The sequence below is a fragment of the Lygodium microphyllum genome, chromosome 1, assembly GCF_053477565.2.
Source record: "Lygodium microphyllum isolate KBCC chromosome 1, Lygodium_microphyllum_v1.1.10, whole genome shotgun sequence".
Lineage (NCBI taxonomy): Eukaryota > Viridiplantae > Streptophyta > Polypodiopsida > Schizaeales > Lygodiaceae > Lygodium > Lygodium microphyllum.
Genome location: NC_141135.1, coordinates 90,180,382 through 90,200,774, shown reverse-complemented (window position 1 = coordinate 90,200,774; position 20,393 = coordinate 90,180,382).

Below are 20,393 nucleotides of genomic sequence, written 5' to 3'. Positions count from 1 at the left end.
GAGGAAAAGCAATATAATTAGATGATGAAAAGATAAACAATACTTTGAATTAGACCTCTATTTTTTAGGACTTAGAGGGAAAATACATGGGTGGACTCTGTGTGTATGGGAGGTTAAGAGGGCTAAATTAGTGTGGGAAAATTCATGCTTGGATCTCTCCTAGGCTTGAGCTCAAGGCCAAGCTATGCATCCAAAGATCTCCCTAACAAAAAATAATTTAGAATACAATGAACTAGAATTTGTATCCACAACACAAAGTACATTTAAAGTACATCCAAGAAGGGCGTATAGGGAAGTCATGGTATTGTAATTGACTTGTATATATTTAGAGCACATTGAACTAGAAAGTGTGAGTTTTGAAAATAAACCTCGTATCCTAAATTTGTATCATTACATTAAAGATGATTAATCAAGAGTATTAAGAAGGGTCCACCCTAATGAGATTTTGATGAGAGAGTAGACCTATATTCCTATTCCATAAAATGAGCTTGCCCTTACTACCAAGGCTTGAGTGTAGTGCTAAGTTCTGCTTCCAAAGAGAGCTCTAAGATAGAATAGGAAATCTCTTTCCCTCAATGCAAGGCTTGAGTACAAGACCAAGCTCTACTTCCAAAGTTAGATCCCAAGATAGATTGGGAACAATCGTGCCCTCATTTCCAAGCTTGAGGCCACGCGCAAGTTGTAGACCCTGAGAGGACTCCAAGATAGAGTGCATGGGCAAGTGCTAGACCCTGAGAGGACTCCCAGATAGAGTAAGAACTATCTTGCCCATAGGGCCTTGATAAGAGAGTAGAACTATATCCAAGATATAATAGGAACTATCTTGGCCTTAGGGCCTTGATGTCAAGCTTGAGCGTAGGGCCAAGCTTTTCTTCCAAAGTTATTTCCAAGATAGAGTGACAATTGTCATTCCCTTAGTGCAAGTCTTGATTGCAATGCCAATTTATGCTTCCAAAGAGAGCTCCAGGATATGGTGGAAACTATCTTGCCCTTAATTCCAGGCTTGAGTGTAGGGCCAATCTCTAAACCTAAAGAAGTCTCAAAGATAATGTAGGAACTACTTGCCCTCAGGGCCTTGATGATAGAGTAGAACTATCTACAAGATATAGTCGGAACAATCTTACCTCAGGGCCTTGATGTCAAGCTTGAGCATAGAGCCAAGCTTTGATTACAAAGAGAACTCAAATATACATTAGGAACTCTCTTGCCCTTAGTGGGAGGCTTGAGCACAGGGCCAAGCACATCTTCCAAAGCAAGATCTCATGATAGATTGGGAACTATCTTGACCTCATTGCCATGATTGAGTGCATGTCCAAGATTTAGATCCTAAAATTTCTCCAAGATAGACTAGGAACTATCTTGCCCTTAGGGCCTTGATGTTGGGCTTGAGCATAGGGCCAAGCTCTACTCCCAAAGAGAGCTCCAAGATAGAGTGGCAATTGTCTTGCTCTAGTGTGAGGTTTGAGCATAATTCAAGTCCTACTTCCAAAGAGAGCTTCGGTATAAAGTGGTAACTATCTTGCCCTTAGTGCAAGGCTTGAGTGTAGGGCCAAGCTATGGACCTAAAGAGGTCTCAAAAATAGAGTAGGAACTATTTCCCCTCAAGGTATTGATGAGAGAGTAGAACTATCTCCAAGATATAGTAGGAACTATGTTGCCCTTAGGGCCTTGATTCATGACTTAAGTGTAGGAACAAGCTCTACTTCCAAAGAGAGCTCCAAGGTAGAGTAGGATTTGTTCGGCTCTTAATGTAAGGCTTGAGAGCGCAGGGCAAAGCTATACTTCTAAAGAAAGCTCCAACATAGAGTGGCAACTATCTTTCCCTCAATGAGAGGTTTGAGCATAGGGTGGACATCTAGACCCAACGAGGCCTCCAATTTAGAGTAGGAATTGTCTTACCCTTAGGGCCTTGATGACACAACAAAACTATCCCCAAGATGTAGTAGGAACTTTTTTGCCATAGGGCCTTGATGCCAAGATTGACTTTTCTATATAATAGAGAAAATTAATATAGAACATGTGAGTTCTTAACAAGAACTATTATCTCTTGAAATTTAATCCTTATACTAAAAATAATAAATCAAAGGTACTAAGAGCTTTAGCTTAAGGAGATCTTAATAAGAAAGTAGAACTATGTTTGTATTCTAGAAACTAGCTTGCCCTCAATGCCATACTTGAGCATAGAGACAAGCTCTACTTCAAAAGAGAGCTCCAAGATAAAGTGGGAACTATCTTTCCCTCAGTGTGAGGCTTGAGTGCAGGGCGAAGCTCTACTTCAAGAGAGAGATCCCAAAATAGATTGGGAACTATCTTTTCCTCATTGCCAAGCTTAAGCTCTACACCCTAAGACATCTCTAAGATAGAGTAGGAACTATCTTGCCCTTAGGGCCTTGACGATAGTGTAGAACTATATCCAAGATAGAGTAGAAACTATCTTGCCCTTGGTGCCTTGATGATGGGCTTGAGCATAGGCCAATCTCTGCTTCCACAGAGAGCTCTAGGGTAGATTAGGAATTGTCTTACCCTTGATGCAAGGCTTGAGCATAGATCCAAGTTTTTCTTCCAAAGAGAGATCCCAAGAAAGATTGGGAACTATCTTGCCCTCATTGTTAGGCTTGAGCACATGGCCAAGCTCTTGACCATAAGAGGTATCCAAGGTAAAGTGGGAACTATCCTTCCCTCAAGGCCTTCATCATGACAGAGTAGAACTATCTCCATTGATAGAGTACAACTATGTCCAAGATAGAGTAGGAACTACCTTACCCTTAGGGCCTTGATGTCATAATTTACTTCTATATATTTAGAGAAAACTAGACTAGAAAGTATGAGTTCTGAAAAGAACTCTCATATCTTGAATTTGTATCCTTATACTAAATATCATAAATCAAGAGTAGTAATAGCTCCACCTCAAGGAGTCCTCGATGAGAAAGTAGAACTATGTTTCTTGTCTAGAAACTATGTTGCTCTCAATGCCAAGCATGAGTGTATGGCCATGTTGTGATTTCAAAGAGAGCTCAAAGATAAAGTGGGAACTATCTTTCCCTCAATGTGAGGGACAAGCTCTGCTTCCAGTGAGAAATTCAAGATAGAGTGGAAACTACCTTTCCCTAACTGTGCGGCTTGAGCACAGAGTTGAGCCTACTTCCAAAGAGAGATCCAAGATAGAGTGGGAAATTTCTTGCCCTTGATGCTAGGCTTGAGTGCATGGCCTAAAGGGGTCTCTAAGATAGAGTAGGAACTATCTTGCCCTTTGTGCCTTGATGAAAAAGTATAACTATATCCAAGATATAGTAGGAACTATCTTACCATCGGGACTTAATACCATAATAGACTTCTATAGATTTAGATAAATTTAGACTAGAAAGTGCGAGTTCTTGAAAAGAACTCTCATCTCCAAGACAATGTTGGAACTATCTTGCCCTTAGGGCCATGATGGGAGAGTAGAATTGTGAGATATTGGAATTATTTTCAATAACTCACATCTCTTGTATATTTGTATCCTAGTACAAGAGATCATAAATCCTAAGTGATAACTTAAACTCAAGAAAGCTAACTATTGAGTACTCTTTTTGGATCATGTACTGTAAATGACCAATGACAACTTGAGATGAGTGTATACTAACAACTTGAGATAGAGTAGGAACTATCTTGGCCCCAATGCTAGGCTTGAGCACAAGGTCAAGCTTTGGACCCAAAGAGGTCTCCATAATTGACTAGCAACTATCTTGCTCTCATAGCCTTGATGATAGCATGGAACTATATTAGTTTTCTCACTAGTTGTTCTTAGTGCCAAGCTTTCCCTAAAGGCTCCAATGAGAGAGCAGACCTATATTGGTATTCTCTAAACTATATTTCCCTCAATGCAAGGCTTGAGCGTAGGGCCAACCTATGCATCCAAACTATATTTCTCTGAACTATATTTCCCTCAATGCAAGGCTTGAGCGTAGGACCACCAACCTATGCATCCAAAGAGGTCTCTAGCATAGAGTTGGAAATATCATGCACTTAGGCTGCCCTAACGACACTATATCTATGGTAGCCCAATGATAATTTATAGTACATCGAACTCAAATGTGTGAGGTCTCTCTTGAATTTTTATTCTTATACAAGAGACCATAAATCGTGAATGATGGATTAAATCTCAAGGAAGACGAATATTGAGTACTCTTTGTGGACCATTTATTGTAAATGACAAATGACAACTTGAGATGAGTGTATACTAACAAATTTAGGTAGAGTGGGAATTATCTTGCCCCCAAGTGTGAGGGTTGAGCACATGGCCAAGTTGTGGAACCAATGAGGTCTCCAAGGTAGACTAGGAACTATCTTTCTCTTAGGGCCTTGATGAGAGAGTGGAACTATGTCAATGTTTGCATTGTTAAGCTTGCACTCAAGGCCCTGATGAGAGGGTGGAACTATATTGGTGTTCTTAGTGCCAAGATTGCCACCAAGGCCCTAGTGTGAGAGTAGAACTATATTGGTATTCTCTAAACTATTTTCCCTTAGTGTGACGCTTGAGCATAGGGCCAATCTCTACATCCAAAGAGGTCTCTCACATAGAGTTGGAACTATCTTGCACTCACGGCTAGTAGGTTGAGCACATGGGCAATATCTACAACCAAAGAGATCTAGAAGACAGTGTTGAAACTATCTTGCCCTAAGGGCCATGATATGAGGGTAGAATTATGAGAGAGTGGAATTATTTTCAACAACTCACATCTCTTGCATATTTGTATCCTAGTATAAGAGATCATAAATCCTAAAGGATGACTTAGTGTCAAGCAAGATGGCTATTGAGTACTCTTTTTGGATCATGTGCTATAAATGACAAAGGAAAAGTTGAGATGAGTGTACATAGACAACTTGAGGTAGAGTGGGAACTATCTTTCCCTTTGGGCCTTGATGATAGAGTAGAACTATCTTCAATGATAGAGTACAACTATCTCCAAGATAGAGTAGGAATTATCTTATCCTCATGGCATTGATGTAGTAATTGAATTTTTCTCTATAAATTTAGAGAACATTAGACCAGAAAGTGTGAATTCTTGAAATGAAATCTCATCTCCTGAGTTTGTGTCATCATACTAGAGATAATATATTAAGATTAGTAATAGCTTCACCTCAAGGAGATCTTGAAGGGAGACTAGAGCTATGTTCCTATTCTAGAAACTATGTTGCCCTCAATGCCAGGCATGAGCGTACGGCCAAGGTCTGCTTCCCAAGAGAGCTCCAAGGTAAAGTGGGAACTATCTTGCCCTTAGTGTGAGGATTGAGTGCAAAGCCAAGCTCTGCTCCCAAAGAGAGCTCCAAGATAGAGTGGGAACTTTCTTGCCCTTGATGCCAGGCTTGTGAGTGTGCATGGCCAAGGTCTAGATCCAAAGAGGCCTTCAAGATAGATTAGGAATTATCTTGCCCTTGGGGACTTGATAATAGAGTAGAACTACATCAAAGATATAGAGAGGAACTATCTTTCCCTTAGGGCTTTGATACCATAATATACTACATATTTAGAGAAAATTAGACTAGAAAGTGCGAGTTCTTGAAAAGAATTTTCATCTCCAAGATAGTGTTGGAACTATATTGCCCTTAGGGCCTTGATGGGAGAGTAGAATTATGAGAGAGTGGAATTATATTCAACAACTCAAAACTCTTGTATATTTGTATCCTAGTAGTACAAGAGATCATAATTCCTAAATGATGAGTTAGTCTCAAGTAAGATGACTATTGAATGATCTTTTTGGATCATGTAATATAGATAACCAAGGACAAATTGAAATGATTATATATTAACAACTTGAGATAGAGTGGGAACTATCTTGCCCCCTAGTGCTAGTCTTGAGTGCAAGGCCAAGCTTTGTTGGACCCAAATAGGTCTCCAAGATGTCTAGACTAAGAACTATCTTACCCTTAGGACCTTGATGAGAGAGTGGGACTATATTGTTTTTCTCGCTAGCCATTCTCAGTGCCAAGCCTACCCTCAAGTCCCTGATGAGAGGTTAGAACTATACTAGTATTCTCTAAACTATATTGAATTAGTGAGGCCTGAGTGTAGGGCCAATTTGGGCATCTGAAGATGTCTCCAATATAGTGTTGGAACTATCATGCACTTTGGGCCTCACAGCCACTATCTCTATGGTAGCCCACTAAGAGAGTGGAACAATATTGGTGTTGTCACTACCAAGCTTTCCCTCAAGGCCCTGATGAGATATCCAACATAGATTACATTTAGAGTACATTGAACTAGAAATTACTTCTATTCATTTACAATACACTGAACTAGAAAGTGTGAGGTCTACCTTGAATTTGTATCCTTATACAAGATATCATGAAACCTAGACTTGAGATCCCAAATGATGAAGATTTAATAAGATGAATATTGAGCACTCTTTGTGGATCATGTACTATAAATGACCAAGGACACTTTGAGATTAGTGTGTAATAACAACTTGAGGTAGAGTGGGAGATACTTACCCCCCCATTGCCAAGCTTTGAGCACATGGCCAAGTTGTGGACCCAAAGAGGTCTCTAAGGTAGGCTAGGAACTAACTTTCTATAAGGTCCTTGATGAGAGAGTGATACTATATCGGGGTTTACATTGCCATGATTGCACTCAAGGCCCTGATGAGAGGGCACACCTATATTGGTGTTCTTAGTGCCAGGCTTGCCCCCAAGGCACTAATGAGAGAGTAGAACTATATTGACATTCTATAAAATATTTTTTCCTTAATGAAACACTTAAGCATAGGGCCTATTTGTGCATCATCCAAAGAGGTCTCCAACATAGAGTTGGAACTATCTTATACTTAGGATTATGCTTGAGTACATGGGCAAGATCTACAACCAAAGAGATCTCCAAGAAAGTGTTGGAACTATCTTGCTCTTAGGACCCTTATGGGGGAGAGTGAAATTATTTTCAACAACTCACATCTCCTGTTTATTTGTATCCTAGTATAAGAGATCGTAAATCTTAAAGGATGACTTGGTCTCAAGCAAGATGACTATTGGGTACTGTTTGTGGATCATGTAATATAAAAGACCAAGGAAAACTTGGGATAAGTGTATACTAATAACTTGAGTTAAAGTGGAAACTATCTCACCCCCCAATGCTAGGCTTGAGAACATGGCCAAGCTTCGGATCCAAAGAAGTCTTCATGGGAATTATCTTGCCCTTATAGGGCCTTGATGAGATAGTGGAACTATATTTGTGTTCTCACTGGCCATTCCCAATGCTAGCGTTGCCCTCAAGGCCCTAATTGAGAGAGTAGAACTATATTGGTATTCTCTAAATTATATTTATCTTAGTATGAGGCTTGAGAATGGGGCCAATCTATGCATCCAAAGAGGTCTCCAACATAGAGTTGGAACTATCTTGTACTTAGGCTCTCATTGCCGCAATCTCTATATGGTAGTCCAACAAGATAGTGCAACTTTATTTGTGTTGTCATTGCCAAGCTTGTCCTCAAGGCCTGAATGAAATATCCATCATAGAGTACATTGGACTTGAAATTTCTCCTATTTATTTACAATTCATAGAACTAGAAAGTGTGAGTTCTCCCCAAAATTTGTATCCTTATACAAGATGTCATAAATCCTAAATGAAGACTGAATATCAAGTAAGATGAAAATTGAGTATTCTTTGTGGATCATGCACTGTAAATGTGTAAACAATTTATGATTGAAGATAGTCTATATAATTGATTACAAGAAATGTGCATTGATTGAATTAAATTAAAGATTTAAGTTCTAAGATCAAATGTCACATTTCCCTCAGATGCAAAAACATATGTGAAGTGATTGGTAGATCAAGTTGAGGCAATCAAGGATCCATAACAAGATGTCAAATGAGGAGTATACAATGCAAATATAAAAAATGGAGGGTGAATTTTCTTGGATAGATGTTGCAAAGAAAAGAATCTACATTTGGGTATGTGTATATTTGATCAAACCCAATGATGTACATCAAGGATGCCATGGGGTTTTCAATTGTATTTCAAGTTCTTTCAAGCATTGGCACACATTAAAAAGAAAACCCTTATTTTTGGATTTATGAAAATGAAAATATTTGTCATTATGAAATGGGCCTTGAAATGGGGAACTTGAAAGGATCATATCTTCTTTGGGATTACAAGCACAAGAGATAATACATCCTTTAAACATGTTCTTGAGACAATTTCTATTTTTTTCTATATTGGAAATGAACATGATTATGATGGGTTTGAGTGTTTCTAAATATGAGAAGGTGGATCTTAGGATTTACAATATTGTGAAAGGTGAACTTCAATAGAAGAAGATACAATTTATTCATGAATGTATTAATACAAATTGTAGAGTTAGGGAAGACATCATGGATGTTTTTTATGATGGATCTATTGCAAAAATAGTCCTAGAAACTCATAAAATCTTGGTATGTTTGGTTGAAATGCTTAAACTCCACGAGGGCTAGTATGTATCACGTGGGTTCAACAAAAGGGATTTTTAAAATACCATTTTTGCACATTTTTTACATACAAAAGGGTCCTATATAAAGGGGTTACTTACAGATTGAATAGAAAACGGTTATATTTCATTAAGGAAAATTTCAAAGATGAGGATATTTACAAATAGGCCTTGAATGCACGTGATATAGAGGATATACATATAGTGAATTACGTGGGATATAGTATAAATCTATATTTCTATAATGATAATGCAAAATTTTGCATATAACTCATATATCCAAGCAAAAAAATATTATTTTTCTCTTCTTTTGACATGTTTTTCATTTTTACTCTCAATTTTAAAAAAATCTTGTTACAAACCATGCTAATTGTTTTTGTACATTAGAAATGATCCCTTAAGAAACCATGTTGATTGTTCTTGTGCATTAGAAATGATCCCTTATGAAACATTGATATTTTTAAAGCTTAAAACTTGTGATGCACATGAAATAGATATAAATAAAAAATTGTATTGATTATCAACATGGTCTATAGGCATAATCTGAGATTAAAATTATATGGCCTATAAGGCCAAGCTCTACCTCAAGGGGATCTTAAAGAGATAGTTGAAAGACCTAAGTACATGGCTAAGATTTGCCACTAAAGAAACGTTCAAGAGAGAGTTGAAACTAGCTTAATAATAGGTCCTAGCTCTTAGGGTAAGGCTTGACCACAAGGCTATGCCAACCTCAAGGGGATCTCCAAGAGATAGTTGAAATTGTCTTACCATCAAGGTTAGGCTTGAGTGCATGGCCACTGGCCCCAAAGAGAAATTAAAGGCGAGCTGAGACTATCTTTCCTTAAGGTCAATGCCCAACCTAAAGATCTCAACGAGAGAGTTACAAGGTCATTCTTGACTTCAAGAGTTGAGACTCTCTTTCCTTGAGCTCCACACTTGACCTCAAGTTAAAATAGATAATGAAGAAAGTGCATGGCCAAGTTGTACCCTTGAAAGAGACAATGCAAATAGTTGAAACTAGATTTCCCATAGGGCTAGGATCACCTCAATGAGATCTCGAAATGTGATACTTGTATATTGAAACTTAAAATTATTATTTCAAAATAGGGAGAGATTACATCAATTCTAGAATATTTAGGTCTTATATTGTACACAATATAAGTGTTGATATGAGTTCATCTTTGCAATCCATTGTGATCTTTATAGGTCTTTTAATTGAGAAGGATATAAGATAGCATTACCAAATATTTTTATTTTGAGAGGCAAATGAAAGATGAAGTGATGGAGGAATCATTTGGCAGTAATCTTTATTTTCCTACAACACAGATCACCACAGACAAATCAATATTAATAGTGGGGCTAGATTTGAACAGTTTATTATTTAGGTATCGTATCCAACCATGATTGCTTCATGAATCTATAATGTATGGCCCTAACAACTATCTAGTGCCCCAACCTATTTGTATGTATTGCTTGAATACTTTGCTAGAAAGATGTAATATTGGAATCTAGTCAACCACACAAGAGCATAATATCATATCAATGGTTACTAGAAGTTTACAACAAAAAGTAGGGCACGATTTAGATCTCTTTATCATTAAGAGTGAGGAGCACTACTACAAATTTAAGAAAATAACAATGTATAGACCTGGGAAGCTAGGCGTTAAAAGAAAGGTTCAAGCCCTTAGTAAAAGCGGCTATGCAATTTGGATGTGATGCTAGTACACAAATAATCCTTATTGATGATGACCCTTATAAGGGTTGTGTAACACCAAGTGCAAACTGCATCTTTCCATCCTCTTTTAATATTAAAGGAAAGGAAGATGACATGCTTATAAGGCACTTACTTCTATACTTGCTTGTGTTGAATGATGATTGTGATATGTGAAGTGCTATTGTAGACACTTGATATGGTCGGATACCTCTATCTGAAGGGAAAGCTTGGCACAGACAGGTTAGAGGAGTCATGCGAGTGAATGGAATGGTATGAATAATAGATGATATAATAAAATTTTTTACACAAATATGTTGTCTCCTATAAAAGGAAAAACTATAGTTCTAGCTATAATTACTAAAGACATTCTACATATTCTTTGAAAAGAAGTTCATAAAACTCTTAGAATAAGACATGCCCAATTGATTGAGCTAGCAAAAAGGTTGGGTTGCAAAAAAAAAAAGGGATGAATGAAGAGATTGTAAAGGATATATTGGAAAGACTATTGCACCAATATGGATTTAGAAACTAATTATGTAAGTATATGTTTATAACAAGTTAAAGTCCTTGTAAAACTTGGTGAATTTTGAAATTATATTAATTATATTATATTTTGGTTGTGTTTTTAGCTAACGCGTTCAAGTGTTATGATGAGAATGCTCATGCTACAACAAAGGCACTAATGGACTCAAGCAACTTTCAATAGACACTTACTGTAATTTATTTCTATATATTCTAATTTATTTATATACTAACAATAACATTTAGTACTCATATGTCATTGGGCATTATATACATGTCATATTATCATTGGTGATGATACAAATGCTCAAAATATTGGTTCATTTTGTATTTGTTTTGTGTCTTGTATCATATATTAGTCAAGTAAAGTATTTCTTCATTAAGGAGCTATACAATTGTCTACACATCCATGTACAAAATGACAAATATTTTTAGTGGAATGTTGATGCGCAGATCGGTCGCTGTATGCTCATGTAGTGAATCCCGGAAGGTCCCCAAGAACAATGAACTCTACTTTTTGCACAAGTTACAAGGTAAAAAGCATGAACGACAAGAGCAAGAGACCAATTGGGTTCAATCTCCCCCCATGCCTTGTGCGAGCGCTTCACAAAGTATGTATTTTATGTATATTCCATCTTCATGCTCAATAATAGCCCAATTTACAAAAATATATCAAGCTTTTAGCTTTTAAGTTTGCTTTTAAAAAAATAGGAATAAAGCTAATGAACGGTGCCCAAAGAGTCTGGTACGCCCAATACAATGTCCAAATAGAAATAACATATCCGTGCGCATAGGCGCATACAAAATAATGATAAATAATCGATGCCTCAATAGACATAACAAAATATAGGCGTGGTGCCTATCAAAATATAATCCATAGGTTGAATACTCGCTAAACTCCAATGCTTTCCTCTGCCACTGCTGCTATCTCTACACATCAACTGAAGCATTCACAATCGTTAGCAAAATAATACAATTAAACCAACAAAAGTGAATACCTAGCAGTCTTCAGCTACATAAATAAATCAACTGGTTAGAAATAAATCCTATTTTTAGAAAATTGAAGAAATAAGTCAAAGGATTTTTGTTGATTTTCAGTCCATTGATAAACAATTCCTTTCTTGAGAAGTTTGGTTAATGGTAAAGCAAGTAATGAAAAATTACATACAAACTTCCTATAGAAACTAGCAAGACCAAGAAATGAGCGTAACTCATGCACGTTTTTAGGAACAGGTCAATTCTTACATAAATAAATCAACTGGTTAGAAATAAATCCTATTTTTAGAACCCGTTCCTAAAAATTGATGCCATATTGATGCCTAAAATTTGTCCTTAAAATATGCAAGAAATTCCTCATGCCTAGGGTGCATATGATTTTCCTTTACTTGCAATTCATTCACCCAAATGAGATAGGATTTACTACTCTTGTGTAATGCACGTTTAGCTTGAGTATGCGAAAGCAGTGGAAAAACATTAGATGCATGCATACCATATAAGATAATAGATTTTCCTTGAAAATTAATATTCATTGTGTGTGTGGAATAATCTATATCTGGATTATGCTGGTGTCGCCAAGGCATACCTAAAATTATGTCACTCGATTGTAATGGAACAACTAAGAAATTTCTTCTTTCAGTGTATGAACCAATTTGAATCTCTAAATCTTGCAGTTCTTGTGTACCATTATACCTAGTGCCTAAAAATGCAACTTTTATGCGATAATGCATAGGTACAGTCTGTAATTTCAATTCCTTTATCCAATTTGCTGAAATAAAATCATGAGTACTACCGTCATCATGCAAAATAGTCTTTTCCTTTCCATGCACCAAACATTTCATAGTCAATAAAGAATGTGGAGTAGGCATACCTGGTAAAGTATCGGAAGTAGTAGTAGTGTCGTCCTCATCTTCAGTGAAATCAGGCATATCCTCATGTTCGTCTTCGTCCATGGCTCCAAGATAGTTGATATGAGTTGGTGGCTTCTTTGAATGACAATTTGCTGCGAGATGTCTAGGCTGGTGGCATTTATAGCATACTATTGGCTTGGCTTTGGTTACATTATTTGCAATGGCGGGAAGTCTAGGTACATTTGGATTTGGTTGTGGAATAGGCTTAGGATTTGGATTGACATTGGATGGTAATGCAGGTGGTTTAGCCCAATTCTTGTGGAAAGATGATGAAGAGAAACGACCTGGATTAAATATTTTAAAATTGGAATTGAATTGTTTAGATCCATAATTACCATTGACTTGGAATTGCTATGGTCGTCTGTCTCTACCGCGTAGCTTATCTTCAGTGTTGTGAGCTAGTGAAATGGCGTCTTCAAGAGTAGCAGGCTTGAACATGTTAACTTCAGCGTAGTAATGCCCAAGGAGTCCAGACATATACTTTCGCTTATGTGTCGCCTCTGGTACGTCTTCAAGCATGCGTAGCTAGAGGAGTGCATTCCAAAAACGCTCTGTATACTGAGGTATAGGCTCACGATCCCGTTGTTGAAGTAGATCCCAACAATCCTTACAATGGCCATTTTAGCTACTAGAGAAAAATTCTCCTCATAATAAATACCATGAGTCTACATATACCCTTTGGCGAAAACCAATTATGTCTTATAGTGCTCAATAGATCCATATGACTTATATTTGATCTTATAAAGCCATTTGGTAACCAATAGCTTTCTTGCCTTCAAGTAAGGGTACCACCTCCTATATATCATTATCCATAAGTGCAACCATATTTTTATCCATAATAAGATCCAAAAATTCAATATCCACTGCATCATCAAAATAAATGGGTTCCACATCTTGCACAACCTTAGCCATGTATGGATAGTAATAAGCAATATAGCTATCATATATCAATCATCACTGAATTGGCTTTCTTATTCTACTTGATGTGTGTGTACTTGGATCACTACCAAGTGCTTTAGCATCCTCTTGTGCCTTCCATACACCACACGTTTTTTAATATATGCAATCCCAAACTCCTCATCCAAGCTCTACTCAAAGCCATCTGAATTAGCATCAACATGAGAGAAACCTGATGATATATCTGTCACAATAGGTGAGTTTTCAACTTTATATTTACATTTTCTTAACATATGTGATGTACTTGGTGGAGTAACGTGTGATCTCAATCTACCACTCCTAGGTCTATCGACACAACCATGACTAGGAGATTCTTGTGGTCCACTCCAATGTTTGTGACTATTGACCAACTTTCTATATAGCCACACTCTCATGCTTATCAACCCCAACTTCATTCTCCACTCTACTGTATCAACTATTCATTTTATAAAAAACAACCTCCATGCTAACTCTCTACTCACATGTAACAAGGTTATAATATCCATATCCCTTTTGCTCAATCAAGAGAATATCCAAAAAGTACACATTTTTTCGCTTTGGAATCCAAATTATTGCACTACTAATTAGGAATATGTGCATAAACAATACATCCAAAAACTTTTAGATGGGATAGATTTGGCTTTCTACCTGTAAACTTCTCTTTAAGTATCATATCGTGTACAACAATATTGTGGGTGTCCTATTCATAACGTATATAGTAGTAGCAATTGCTTCAACCCAATAGTAACAAGGTAATTTTCTTTCTTATATCAATGCACGAGCCACCTCTACAGAGTTTTCCCACTAGCAACTCCATTTTTCTATAGAGTATATCTACATATATACTACCTTTGTATACTGTTCTTTTGCAAAAAATCAAAAACTCATTGGAGAGATATTCTTCCCCTCCATCAAAACTTAGGCATTTAATATGCAACCATGTCTGGTTCTCAACCAAAGCCTTGAACATTTTAAAGGGTGTATACCTCCCTTTCTCATGCATAAAGTAAACTTGACTTTGCGAGTATAGTCATTAATGAAGGAAACATAATACATGCAACCACTCAAAGTTACAATCTTTGTGGGATCCCAGGCACCAGAATTTATCAATTCAAGTGGCTTCTTGTATACATGCTTTTCATATGAAAATCCATGCCTTGCTTACTTTCCAAGTTGGCATGTTGTCACATGCTTTGTGCATCCCACTAACTCCAAACTTAGGTAAGCCATATACAATATGTTTTGACTGCATATCTTTCAAATGCTGCACATTCACATGACTAATTTTCTTATGCTAAATTTCAATATTAGCCACAACACTTGAACCTTCTGCAAATATGGTAGCATCCATTTAAGGTAAACTTACATCAAGAGAAAATAATCTACCAGCATGTTTTCCTTTTGCAATCAACATTTAATCATTTTTTAGATCTTCTATATAACAACCACCAAATGTGAATCGAACCTGCAATCCTTGTTCTACCAAGAAACCAAGTTTTTTGTAATATTTGGTACATGTAGCACTTCAATCAAGTACTAAGTTTTTCCATCCTGCATACTAAAAATAATATTTTCAACATGGGTGATGGGGTGAGCTATATCATCCCTTGTCTCCACATAGCCCGTAGACTCTAGACTGCACATCTCTCAAAATCACTCTCAATGAAAAGTCATGTTATTGGATGCACTTGAATCTACATAGCATACATCATTCTTTGATGAACCATTAGCAATCATAGTATTCATAAAGTGCTACATAACAAACAAGTGTTCACTTCTATTATCATTGTTTCTGCTCTATTGGATGAATAATTACCTTCTATCTTTTTTCCATTTCTAATTTTAACCCTTTTTTGAGGTAATTTTAAATATGTGTCCTTTTTTACAATAATGCCATCACTCTCTACTACCATCAAAATTTTGTTGGCTATATTAGAATGTGCAACTTGCACTCTTTGGCTCCCTCTTCCTGAGGATTGTTCTCCTCTATCTTGTTATGCATCATAACCTTGACCATGACCACCACCTTGGCATCTACCACAACTTCTACACTTATTCAAACTTGTTTTTACTTTGAGAAGAAGAGGAATCCAAGCCAAGGTTCTTCTCCTCAAGTATCAGTATAGAAATCAATCTGTAAAATCAGGAATATCATCTCTTGTGTTTATAGATGACATGAAGCTCTTGTATTCATCTCCAAGTCCATCTAAGCATGCAAACACCACATTATCATCATCAACTATCGCATTGATAGATCCAAGAGCTTCCACAATACTCTTGATATTTAAGGCATAATCATTAATCGATAGGTTTCTTATTTTCACTTGGTTCATCTTTGACTGAGTTGTAGCTTTCTAGCCTTTGCATTTACTTCGAATAGCCTTGTTAAATTCTTTCATGCAATAGGAGGGGGTTTTAGATTCCTACAAATAGTCCATCATGCTATCTGTGACACTAACAAACAACCAATGCATGACTTTACTTTGTGCCTGCTCCCAATCTTTCTTACCTTTTATTTGTTCTCCAATAGCATTTTGTGGAGGAACTTTAGGTGCTACTACCATGTCTCCTTCAATGTAGTTCCAAACACCTTTGTTCTTCAAGAAACTTGTCATCCTAAATCTTCATGTAGGATAATTGTTCATATCAAGCTTCTTGCTAATAATCTGAAGACAGTTGTCAAACATTTTGACAAAACAGAAAAGCTTGCAAAAACTATAATATGCAATAAATCTAATATACCAGGTACACCACAACTAAATACATAGCCTTTTTCACTCATGGCATAGCAATATCTACAATCTACAATTTGTATACAGATGTCTTTTGTGTCTACAACCCAACAAACATCTGAAACCTTATAGATTTGAAATCTATAACTTGTGCACTTATAAACAATTGAAACAATAAAATATTGCAATATACCCAAAAAGTGTTGTCGGCGCCACTTTTTACTGGTCCAAAATGGAGGCCAAAATGACCTCAAATGCCAAAAATCAGAGGACAAAAGAGAGATAAAGACAAGAGCATACACACAAAATAATGGAGACTTGAGCACACACAGAGACAGGGTTGAATTCTTCTTCTTCTTCTTCTTCTTCTTCTTCTTCTTCTTCTTCTTTCTTATTCTTCTTCTTCCTCACAAAATAACTAATTTTACAACATGATAAAAAGCTAATATAAAAGTATCACAACATATGTACGGTCACTAAGTGTGAACTTGTTGAGGAATGAAGAGGTGGCACAATGAATGTGCCATAACTAAGGATGGACTATGTGGATATAGTCCAATTGTAGAATCACTCATATATCCTCATCTGGGTCACCTACTAACACCCCACTGAATAATAACTTGCCATATCACCAAGGCATGTAGTGAATGCTAGCACATGTAGAGCTCAACATCTCAATCAATATGCATCTAAGTGCATCCAAATGAGGCTTCCTAGGCACTTACATAAAGTGACTCACAAGTCTAACAACATAGCTCAAGTTTCCTTGTAATAGTTATATAGATCAAACTTCCTAATATCTTCTTGAACATAATAGGGTCTTCTATCTCATCCCCAACATCAATACTTAACTTTACATTTTTCTCCAATCGCACGAAGAGAGTCTTACATATTCTCATACCCATACTTGGATTACATATCCAAGCCATACTACCTTTGGGATAGCCATATACCATCAAAACATTTGATCACCTCAATGGCAAGGAACTACCTTAACTCACCCAAATTCTTCATCTCAATATTTTACTTCAAAAGGCCATTAACATTAATAAATATTGTCACTATCACTTGAAATAATCAAGTCACCCACATAAATGACTACGATGACCAAATCTGCATCACCCTTCCTCACATAAAGTGAGTGATCTACGTTTGAAACCTATTCTCTTTTTCTACATTAACCTCCCTTCTTCTCTTCTCTTCTCCTATTCTCTTATTTTTCTCTTTCCCTTATCCACTTCTCTTCTTTGCCTCTTTCTATTCCCTACTTCTCCATCTCTTCTCTTCAGCTCTTCTCCTATTTTTCTTTTTCTCTCCCTACAATTGGTGGTTGAAGGTAAAAGCATTAGCCTAAGCTAAGGCTAAGGCTTTATAGCCTTTGGCAATGGCTATAGCCTAATGGCTGTTGGCTTTAACAACATCGTCTTCTTGAACTCCCCCTCCTCTCAAAGTGATGCCCTCGAGGCTAATTATGTGACATCCAATTCTGTGATTGCTATGAAAATTTGGAGGAGCTGCTAATAAGCGATGATCAGTCTGAGATAATTGGTGATGGTGGACGAGTTTGATGGTGATGATGCTGATCAATCCATTGGGGGTGGCTTGAATTTTTCATCAATTGTGAAGAGTTATTTTATCTCTTTTTTCTTTACTAAGGTCATAAATCCCTAGTTAATTTGTCCCCCCTTATGTGCCCCTTTAATGCGTGGTCTTCTTGAGGATGTCACATCCTCTCCCCTTTAGAGAAATTAAGATGTCCTCATCTAGAGAGAACTTAGGGATTATTAGTTCCTAGAATAAGTTATATTATAGAATTGGTGGGTTAGAAGTCATTAAGTCTTCTACTATGCTACTCTGACTGCACAGATCATTCGAAGTTTAAGATTATAGGGATAGGGTAGAATAGCCATTATAAAGTAGTTATTATTTGCAAGTGTAGGGTTTATTACATCTCCTAAAGTACTTTCTAATACTGTATTGGGTCATAGTCCTTTATTACAAAAGAAAGTGGGGGTGTTGTTTACATAGGGTATCCTTGTCCATCCAAGTGGAATCCTCCTCAAGATAGTCCTTCCATTGGATGAGATAGTCATTAATGGTTCTGCTTTTAACGATGCATTCCCTTACATCCATTATTATATTAGGTTTAAGCTCAATGACTCCTTGGCTTGGCATTACAACTTATTGATAATTGAGAACATGATCATGTTTGGGTACATAACCTTTTAGAAGACTAACCTAAAATAAATTGTGAACTTTTAGGTGTTTAGGAAGTTGTAGCCTAGACATTTGAGAATCCTATATGATCCATAGTATCTTGGTCTTAGCTTCTTGAATTTTCCCAATGATAAGGAAAATTTATTAGAAAGGACACAAACAAAAACCATGTCTCGTTCCTTGAAGATATGTTCTTGTTTTCCTAGATTAGCATATGATTTTTGTGTTGATCCTTGGTAATCTGGATAGATTGTCTAATAGCCTTAACTTGTTTATCCATCTCTTCCACCATCTTCTTGGAAGCTTCTACTTTTAGGATAGGGTCAGAAGAGTTTAGTGGGGCTAAGCATTCTTGTCCATACAAAGCTTGGAATCGGGCTATCTGGCTACTTTGATGATAGGATGCATTGTAAGAAAACTCCATTAAAGGTAAGTATTATATCCACCATTTAGATTCCCTGCAATAGTAAGCTCTAAGTACGTTTTTGATAACTTGGTTGACTTGTTTAGTTTGCCCATCAGTTTGAGGATGATAGGTAGTGCTCAAACAAAATTGGATACCAATGGCCTTAAATAAACTCTTTCAAACTTGAGAAGTGAAAAGAGACTCCCGATTGTTGATGATCATTTTAGGTAATCCATGCAGCCTAAAGATCTCCTTCATAAAGATCCTTAGAATATCTAAAGCCTCGTAGTTGGTTTTAACTAGGATAAGGGGAGCAACTTTAGTTATCATATCCATAATCACTAAGTTTGACTTGTATACTCCTTGGACACATCAATCATAATCCAACTACAAAATCCATGCTCATAATTTTCCACTTCATTTGGAGGATGTTCACTAGTTGGAGCTTTCTTAGCATCTTAAGGTGCTCAACCTTCGCATCTCATGTATTCAGTGACATATTTAAGCACATCTCCTTTGAGCTTTGTCAGTGAAATCGCTTTCTTACAGTATTGAGATGTCCTAAGAAAGGAGAACCATGGGATTCGCAAAGTATCTTCTTTTTGAGGTGTTGGCTTCTTGGGATGCGTAAACTCATCTTGAAGTAGACAAGTCCTCCTTCTATAGAGAAGTTCAAATACTTGTAATTGAAGTCAGGGTTTGCCTCCTTGAATATGACTTCTTTTATCGTCTATTGATACCTTGGATCCATATGTGCTTCCTCCTTAGCCATTTTTATAATTGGATTACTAGGAATTAACACCAATGCTATTAGAGACCTTGCCTTGGAGGGTTATTTTGAAATAAGGGCATTGAGAAATGCTTTGTAGCTTAGGGCATCTACAATGGCATTTTTCTTAGCTAGCATATACTTGATCTCGAAGTTATACTCCTATAAGACTTCAATCCATCATCATTGCCTCACGTTTAGATCTAGTTGAGTAAATATCCATTTGAGACTCTTATGGTTGGTGACTATGGTAAACTTGTTGCCAAGTAAATAGTGTCTCCATAATTTGAGAGCATGAATTATAGCAAGTAGCTCTAGATCATGGGTAGCATATTTCTTCTCATAAATCTTTAGCTTCCTAGAAGAATAGGCTATCGGATGGCCTTCTTACATGAGTACAAAACCTACTAGCAAGAGAGCTTGTATCGATGTTGACTCCATATTATTGGTTCAAGTCGTGTAGTTTTAAAGCTTCTCAAAGTTAGATTGTTCAATGGGAGTCCATACAATGGCAGTTTACTTCTTGAGTAAATTAGTCACAAGGATACGGCAATCAAGACATAGTCCTTGATAAAAATCATGTACCATCTTGTCAAGCCCATAAAAATTTGGACTTCCTTAATTGTCATTGGGGGTAACCATTCTTGTACATCTTCAACCTTGGCAAGGTCTACCACAATATCTTTGCCAAAGATTATAAATCCAAGGTACTCAATCTACCTATTAAAGAAGGCCTATTTCTTCTTCTTGGCAT